This window comes from Mytilus trossulus, unplaced genomic scaffold (assembly GCF_036588685.1).
Source record: "Mytilus trossulus isolate FHL-02 unplaced genomic scaffold, PNRI_Mtr1.1.1.hap1 h1tg000247l__unscaffolded, whole genome shotgun sequence".
NCBI lineage: Eukaryota > Metazoa > Mollusca > Bivalvia > Mytilida > Mytilidae > Mytilus > Mytilus trossulus.
The window spans coordinates 1,306,361-1,316,462 of record NW_026963318.1 but is presented as its reverse complement, the minus strand read 5'-3'; positions in this window follow the sequence as shown (position 1 = coordinate 1,316,462).

The window sequence follows — 10,102 nt, the reverse complement described above, 5'->3', positions numbered from 1 at the left end:
ATCGAAGTTATTCAATATTAAAACAATTTATATTCGTTCGCTTTGACTAATATTCTTACACCGGTTTAGATGATTGCCTATATATTTGAGGCAAATCACATGTGCGGAGAAAAAATCGACATGTACAACATGACTGAATATAGTGCCCATTAATTTTATTTCCACTAGAATCGTATTTGTATAGTGATGAAAGGGAAACAAGTTAGAAAGAAGTATGTCCATGTGACATCTATTACGATAGAATATGTGTATGCTAAAAAATGAACCTATTTGCACCATTCGATCTTTTATCGATACATCATAAACTTGCTGCATGGAAAAAAATGCATGAGAGACACCGCTTATCATGAATGGGGAAAATGTGTCATACTGCTGAACGGTGCACACAAACTTTGGAAGAACCGCTTTGGCACAAGTGTGCTGAAAGTTTTTATTCGGAACAATTAGAAATTGAAGTCGTGTGTCAAAGTGTAGATATGTAAATGGAAATATATTCAACTCGTCATATCAAATAATATTAGTTCAAAATAAAGCCATTATCAAGAAGAATATGACATTCACAATAAAGGTAAACAGGAAATTATTAAACTCGTTTGTGATATTGTGGTGCCGTTGGATGATTGATACACCGCATTGGCGGTTCTCCAATATAGGAGGAATATGATATCTGAAACCGGGAACTAGACAAGCATAACCTCGCTCTCTATATGATGGTAAAACGGATACAAGGCACCAGACCGGAACCAGGCAGAATAACTTCTATTCCAAGCTTCAAAGTGTACACTTTGCCTTCGTAAAAAGACAGCAAAGTTGTGTCTGCATTAGCTTAGCCATTCAGGTAATAATTGCGTTACACGCCCAACCAAAATCGCTACAATATCAAGCGAATAAGTTAACATAGTAATTATATGATATCGATATCATTTTTTAAGATGTATAAATGGTATTTAATACAATGTTTTAAATTGGTTTACATACTGGCATTGCTTACAGAATAAATCACGAATCAAGAAGGACAACTCTGATACTTCTAAGAAATATCAGCGTTTTTTCTACCAGTCAGAGTTATCTTCCTTTGTACACTGACAAACTATATTTGCTGAACGTAAAGGTACAGCCGCTAACATTGGAGTAACGGTAAAAATTAATTCATATCTGCAGGTCTATAACTTTGGGGTTACTTTCTGTAGCTGCGGGTGTTCTTTGTTACGGAATTAGTTAGTATTGCTCTCCTGGTTCTAATGATTGAGATAGCTTTTACTTCTGTAATAAATATTATTTATTTATTTTTGCGATGTAACATGTTTGTATTTTTCTCTGTCTATCGTTTTGTAATTTATGTGTTTTTCCTTAGTAACAACTCTACTGCTTGAATTTCAAACTCATAAAATCATATTATTTTTCCTGTTCTATTAATTCAGTATAAAAGGGTTGCGTGTTTTATACCCTACTTTCTTATCGGTCATCACATAACATATCCTAATTACTTTTAAACTCGTCTCTTCATATCATAGGTTATTAATTTCTGTCACTATTTGTTATCAAATTCTGTCATTTTGTCTTTTTACGGAAAACTTAAATGTTTTAATACTTTTTTCGTACAACCTGCAGATATTGGTCTCATTAGTGTATAAAGATGACTTGCACATAGGGCATGCATTTTGTTTATGTTGACCGACAAAATAATATATAAATGTAAATTGTACTTTTCTGGATATGTTTTAAATGCTTCAGATCTAGAACTCAATAGAAGTTTTAACATGTACCTCAGACGTACAGATTGATATTGCAAATTTGTGACGGGCTTGTTCAAGATGCATTAAACAAATATTTTAACGAATATGTACAGTCCATAATTATAAATAAATAAATATAGAGGTAATATTCGATGTATAAATGAAACCATATTTATAAGGTGGTCTCGTTGTAAGATGTTCGCCTTTATTGTGCGAGATCATACATGTAGGTTCGATTCATGACCGGGTCAAAAGAAACACCTTAATATAAGTATATGTTCCTGTTTTGCGGTTAATCACGGGACATTATATATATGGAGTACAGACAAGAATTATAGACAAGAAGTAAATGTAGTATGCCTTTGTAGGATGACAAGACTTCCTCTATACTGACATGTTCCTCTTTGAACTTAAAGGGTTATACATATCTGAAGCAGTGTATCGGTATAGTGCAGACCAAGGTTCATATATTCATACAACATTCACATATTCTTATATAAATCTGCATGTTCCACTTTTCACTAAATGTCTTGAAACGAGTTGTTATACGCTTGCACATACGATCAACGCATATAGCATTGCAGATTGGTATTTGATAAAATCTTTGTAAATTAGACAGTGCACTTTGGTTTTGAAGTCATAAATTCCTCCTCCTTAGCAGCGATATGACATCTTAGCCTGCATATGGGACCAACTTATTCGATATTCAAGAGCTTTTAACTGCCACTCAGACATTATACAACGTCAACAGTGTCTGAGCAGAAAGTTGATGAAGCAGGGTTATGTCAAAGAATGTCTCATCCTTTTTAAAAAAAAAAAGGTCATTGGAAGATACCAAGACCTAGTGTTGAATTAACTTTACAAATAAGACATGATTGTCTTGAAGTATACATTACAGGTACTGTCGGTGCTTGGCATTTTAATTACGTTTAACAGTATTAATTTCATTTTGCTTTGTATATTTTTAACTTTTACTTCTTAACTGTTAAGTACATTTGTTTTTAAATTTTGGCATGGCTCGGTATTTATACATCCCGCCTTTGTGTTATAGTTTTATAGTGTTATAGTGTTATGGTAATATTTTGTATTTTTATCTGTCTTTTTTTATTATGTGCTTTGTCTATAGAGTGTCTATATGCCATTATGTTTTTCCTTGTTAGCATTGTTGGTTTTTTTTTTTTTTTTTTTTTTTTTTTTTTATTCAACAACAAATTGCACTTTCTGCTGTTAACAATGTACCTCACCAGTCCAGCATACCAGTGAAGAGTCCCTGTTTGTTAATACCAGAAATCCAGGGTTGTTTTCTGGTAAGCATCAATATATTAAATCAACATTAGTATTATAATCTAACAGCTAAATTATAAAATAATCAGCAATGAAATAATAAACAAGTAAATATCAGCGAGATTTATTTGTTTACCTATACATATAAATAGGAAAAAATACTATTTGGATATCATCTAGCAATATAAATGATTTTTGAGTATAGTTTCCGGAAACTTTCCATATTTTCTCCGTTAACGTGTGCATTGTTTTTCCATCGAATAACTTCCTGGTTTGAAACAAAATTGTCACACCGGTTTATGCGACTTTAAAATAGAACAAACAGATGTGATATAGCATTATAACAGGTATGTCTAAATCAAAATTTATCAATAGTGTAAAGAAGATCAAGAGTAAGACTGGTTTCTTTTTTCAAATCTTCTTTTTGTAACGGTAAATTGATATAAATAGCCTCGATATTAATCTTAACATGTGGCGGTGAACAGTAAAATTTATATTACTTCATCAGTTCCTGATGTGTAATTTTAAAAATTTATATCTTTAATTAAGTTCTTTCATTTATTTTTGCTAGATCATATATATCTCAAACAAACAAAAAATTATTTCAACAATTTGAAAGCTTTTTCTAGGAAACAATTACAATGTGTAGTCTTACATTTTGCCTGTAATTTGTAACTATACATAAATTCTGCTTTAAATACAGCATAATTATTTATAGCTTCTGTTTTCTGTTCAGACATGTAGTAAGCTTTATATATACAAAACATTATTAATGTAATCAAATAATTTATTTCATAATATTGTTCATCATTAATTTTATAACCAAATACTAGATTTTTCAATGTTAGAATATTATTATCAATATTCAGTTTTCCAAAAAGATTTTTAATTTTACTAAAGAAGTCATCAAGAAAATGACATTTCAGAAACATGTGATCATAATCTTCAGTGGTATTGCAAAAATTACAATTTGAAGTATTGCAGATATTCCACTGTTTTAATAAAGTTTTACAAGGTAGAATAAAGTGTAACAATTTCCAACGAAACACTTTATACTTATTTTCTTTCAAATAATGGTGAACAAATTTCAATATATTACAGACTGAACTCTTAATATACTCAATATTTAACACTGTTTTCCATCGGTTAAAACCAACAGGAATTTGAATCTCATTCTGAATGAATGTGTTATAATTTTTTTTTGTTTCTAACTTGTCTAATGTTTCTATATAATTACAATTTCTCTTGATAAATAAAACATAATCTGTTTTTACTTGAGTTTTCCTTGAATTTTCTTGTCTTAAAATGTTTATCCATTCTTTTGGTAAAGCTTTCTTCAATTGAGAAAATTCTGACAACCAATTACATTTTATATTGAGTTTTTGTAAAATATATTTCTCTGATATGTTACCATTTTCATCTATAATGTCATTTACATATATGATATTGCTATTTATCCAGTTTTGAAATATAAGGCTTTTTTTTTAATCTTGATAAATTGATTTCCCCAGATTACTTGTTGTCGAATAGTTCTAAAGTTTTCTGGTTGCTCTATTTTTTTGTTTTTTATCCATGCTTTTAATATATTCAAATAAAATTCTGGCAGCTTATTTAAACCAGGAATTGAGTTAATACCATCAATGTTCATATGAAAAATAAGGAAATTCTTGCCAAATTTATTAAAATAAAATAATGGTATTACTTTCCAGTTGGCAAAATCTCCATATATTAATCTTTTAATCCACCCAATTTTTAGAGATTCTATGTATTTATCTATGTCAATCATTTTTAAACCACCATCTAGCAATTCATAGCTTAATACATTACGTTTAACTTTTTCTGTTTTGCTTTTCCATAAGAATTGAAATACAATTTTTTTAAATTTATCAATATATTCTTTTTCTATGTGAGAAACAGATGCTAAAAAAGTAATATTGGGTAGAATCAGTGATTTAATAACTGTTATTTTTCCCAATAAGGTTAGATTTCTTTTCTCCCAGTTTTTAATTATCTTCTCAGATTTTTCTAATTGTTTTTCAGCATTGAGCTTTTGACAATCATTTTTATTACAACCAAAAAAAACTCCTAAACATTTTACTGCTTTGTTTGTAAAGTTAATGTTTTCATATTTTTCTTTACAATGTTTGTGTTTTCCTAACCATATGCCTTCTGTTTTTGATCTGTTTAATTTAAGTCCTGATAATGTGCCAAAGATTTCAATCATATTTAAAACTTTTGAAATGTCTTTTTGTGATTTTAGAAAAAGTGTTGTATCGTCTGCAAGTTGGCTGACTTTTAATGAATGTGTTTTCCCATCTATCTTAATTTCAAAGCCTTTAATGTTATGGTCTTGCCTTATGTTACAGGCTAATATCTCTACTGCAATAACAAAAATTAATGCACTGCACGGACACCCTTGTCGTATACCGCGTTGAATGTTTATGGGTTCAGATATCCATCCATTATTTATTACTGAGCTTTTTATATCTGTATATAAAGTTTTAATCCATTTAAGCATAGAGTTTTGGAATCCAAATTTTTTTAAAGCTGAAAACATAAAATCCCATTCTAAAGAGTCAAATGCTTTAGAGAAATCTAAAAAAAGTAGTGCCCCCTCTATGTTAAATCTTTCTGCATAATCAATTATATCTTGGATTTGTCTAATATTATAACCTATATATCTATTTTTAACATAACCATTTTGATCCTTATGTATAATATTTGGAAGTATATTTTTAATGCGTTGAGCCAATGAATATGCAATTAATTTTGTATCAATATTTAATAAAGTTATGGGTCTATAATTATTTAAGCAAAGTGGATCATTCTTTTTATGTATTAGAGAAATAACTCCTAGTTTTTGAGAACTTGTTAACTCCCCTTTTTTATATGAATAATTAAATGTAGATACAGCAAATTCTTTTAAATCATTCCAAAAAGTCCTATAGAACTCAACACTAAGTCCATCAATTCCAGGTGATTTATTAAGTTTCATCTTGAATAACGAACTAGTACATTCTTCAATGGTTAACGTACCTTCCATTATCTCACTCTCTTGTTTATTTAATTTATGATCAATATTTATATCATTAATATATTTATCTATGGATTTTACATTTGGACATGTGCTATTATAAATATTTTGATAGAATTCTTTTTCTATTTGTAAAATTTTAGAAGACTCTGTATGTATATCTCCTTTTTCATCTTTTAAAGCAGTTATAGTCTTTCTGGTCTGTCTAGCTTTTTCTAGTCCCAAAAAAATTTTAGTATTTTTCTCTCCTTCTTCTACCCATTTAATCCTTGACCTTATTTGAGCTCCTTTACTTTTTATTTCATAAATTTTTCTTAGTTTACATTCATTATAGGTTAATTCTTCTTGATAATGTTTAATAACATCATCTTTACAGTTTCTGTTTATATTTTCATTTAATTTTTTTATCTTATTTTCCAATATATGTATTTCACTTTTATTTTTATTTGCATTTCTTTTACAGTATGCAACAGTATGTTCTCGAACTTCAATTTTGAACAGATCCCATTGATGGCCTATTTTATCAGTAAGTTTTGTTTTATTTTTATATTTCATGATAAGACCTTTTATTATATTTTTATACTCTGTATTATCTAAGATACTGTTATTAATTTTAAAATAACCTTTCCCTTTTGATTGTGATCTCCCTTTTACCTTTAAAGATATAGCTTGGTGATCTGTATGTGAAATAAGTGCAGGTCTTATATCTGTTGAATAAATATGTGACCTTATTTCTGGACAAACAAGAAAGTAGTCTATGCGTGAAGCTTCGTTTATCTTATTTTTCCGTCTCCATGTAAATTGTATATTATTTCTATGTATGTCTCTCCAAATATCTATCAGTTTGTGTGTTTTGATTAACCCCTTTAAACTGTTGACTGGTTTTTGTTTTCTTTTATTATTTCTGTTGTTTTTTTTGTTGTCAATATTAGATAATGTATCATTCATATCTCCCCCTACTATGACCATACCTAAACTGTTTTTCTGTATCATGTCATTTACTTTTTTGAAGAAAACATTCCTATTTTTAGGTAGATTTGGTGCATAAATATTAACTAGAGTATATATACTTTCTGAAATTTCTATGTTAATCAAAATTATGCGCCCCTCCTCATCTTGAAATTTATCAATTAATTGATAATCAGTGTGATCACTTATAAAAATAGATACCCCTCTTGATTGAGAATTTCCATAACTGTGGTATGTATCACCTTTGAATTCATTTTTAAATTTTCCCTCTAAAGTAGAGGTAAAATGACTCTCTTGTACAAATAAAATATTACAATTCTGATACTTCATCCACATATGAAGCCTTTTTCTTTTATCTTTTGAACCAAGACCTTGGCAGTTTAATGAACATATATGTATTGTTTCACTCATTGTTTACCATAGATTTCTAGTTAAAAAAAGTATAGTTTCTTATATATAATATAACCATAATTTGTTTACAACATGGTATATACAGCTAGCATTAATATTAATATACACATTGTACATAACATTGCCAATAGTGCTTACAATAATATTGCAAATAATCATTTTAACATTTCTAGTATGATAACTACATTGTTTACTTTTTATTTCATTGTCTATTTTCAGACCGCATATGGCCTTGACATTACTCAGACACTGACCCAGATTCTGATTAGCAAATTGAAGTGGTATGTCTGAACACCAGATGTTATTAAAAGAAAAGTTAAACAATTTCAGTGATGGTTTTGTGATATATACCATATTCCAAATATTAGCCAGAATAGAAATGTATCATTATTGGATTTACCTGTGAATGTTAAAAAAACGTGGATGGCTATACATTTAGTGTCATGTTCTAAAAATAGATTTGGATTTTCCTTTTCTATACATTGAAAACAAGTGTGAAGAATATTACCACTCTGGATTATAAACGTGGCATAAATGACTGATGGATTTTTTTTCACATGGAGAAAAAAAAGTTGGATATAGATATGTGTATTTCTTGCAATTTCAATATCAATGATGTGGTTTTTACCAAAGATACATTCAAATTCTAATATTCTATTTATAGCGTACCATACTAACAGGTGATTGTTTGAAACATAAACGTTTTTTATGATAAACATATATTTGACATTCAAATAGTCATAATCTTTTGAAAGTATGCAATCTTGCATTGCATCACAATCATTTTTTTGTTTTTTTTTAATTAATAAAATAAAAATAATAAATTCTATGTACATATATTTATATTTGAGCATTGTAGTGTTTTAATTATTTAACAATTGCATTGTAATGGATTTACATATTGTACTGGCCCTACGGTTTAAATGTCTTTTGTGCAGGACCTGTACGTTCTTGATACTCTTCTGTTGGGGTTGTTGCGTTTTTCTTATCGGTTTTATTTCTTGGAGTTTGGTTCGTTCCTTGGAAATATTGGCTTATATCTCCTAGTGTTTTCTTTTGATTATTAGTCAGTTTTTTTTTCTTCTTTTTTTTGTGCGAACCATCTATTGGAGTGTTGGTGTTTATAGCTTCCAATCCTGAGTCATGATTGCTCATGTATGTATTGTCGTTGTCTGCACTTTTGTTGGTAGAAGTGTCTGTTTGATCAATACTGAGTGGAGCTATAGCGATACTGTTTGACTGTCATTGGGGATTGGTTGCAGTATTGATTGTGATGTCTGCACAGAGTCTTCTGTTTCTGACTTATCCTCATCTGAATTGTCGTCTTCTGTGTCATCACTTTCACTTAGATGCGAATTACACTCTGCTTGTCTGTGTCCTTGTTTCTTACAATGAAGACAAACCCAGTCATTTGGACACTGCGAAAATTTGTGACCTTTCTTTAGGCATTTATTGCATGAGATTTCAGCTTGATTGTGATTTTCTTGTCCTTGGTGAATAACTGTTGCTCTGTATTTACCAATAAGGACAGATCTCGGTAGAGCTTTACTTAAAGGAGCTACCATTGCGATTCTGTCTCCAGTTTGGCAATTTGATAACAGGCCATCTACTCGCAATCGTTCTCTGTACATTTTAATAACCTCGCATCCGTGGTATTCTAAGCTTCGTTCAATCTGTCCGTCCTCAGCGGAACAGGGCACATTTTTTACACGTACTTTCAGGTAAGTTGGTCTTTCATTAACAATTATCCTTGGGTTTCTACTGTAAACCTGGATATATTTATTCCGAATTGTTATGCCAGATGTAATGAGGGATTCTCTATCGATATCAGAATCAAAATAGATTCTCCACAAACCTCGAACACGCTGCAACCCTTTGAGATGACTGGCTGGGCATATTGTAGCGTCAATGGTTTTGTACAGTTCTATGTGTGTTAGAAACTGGTCTCTGCTTGGTTTAGTGTTGCCAAACAAGTCAGTTTCTAATATGAAAACTGGTTTTACGTCCTCAACATCATAATTGTTTTTTGTGTTTTGTTTTTGCAATATAGAAGAGTAAGTCTCGATGGTGTCCGCCATATTGTTTTTGTCATTGGTTTGGTTTACCTCTGAATTTTCAACTGTAGTATTTGTATTATTTGCTGAATTTGACATCTTACGACTGTAAAAGTTTCCAACTTCTATTACAACTTCGTCTGATCAAAAATTAGTTATCAAACCACATCTGATACACATTAAATCATACTTTTTGTGGGAGCCGTGACATAAAACCGCCTTAGCAATCAAGCCCCGGTGTGTTGGTTTTTTTTAGTGACTGAGATTATAACACAATGTTGACTGCTGTACTTTTTTTTTTTTTACATTTTTACCTTACTACGTTTTGCTCACACATTGTTGTCAATATAGTTGAATTCTAGGCAACTGTTATACAAGTGAGAAGTTTAGTAAGCTATAAAAACAGATTTAATCCACCATTTTCCAAATAAGGAAATGTTTGTACTAAGTCAGGAATATGACAGTTGTTTTCCGTTCGGTTTCATGTGTTTGAGCATTTGATTTTCCCATTTGATAAGGAACTTTCCGTTTTGAATTGAGTTCTGTATTTTGTTATTTTACTTTTTATGACAGTCAAAATCAGCTATATATTCAAAATACATATTTAAGGTTAT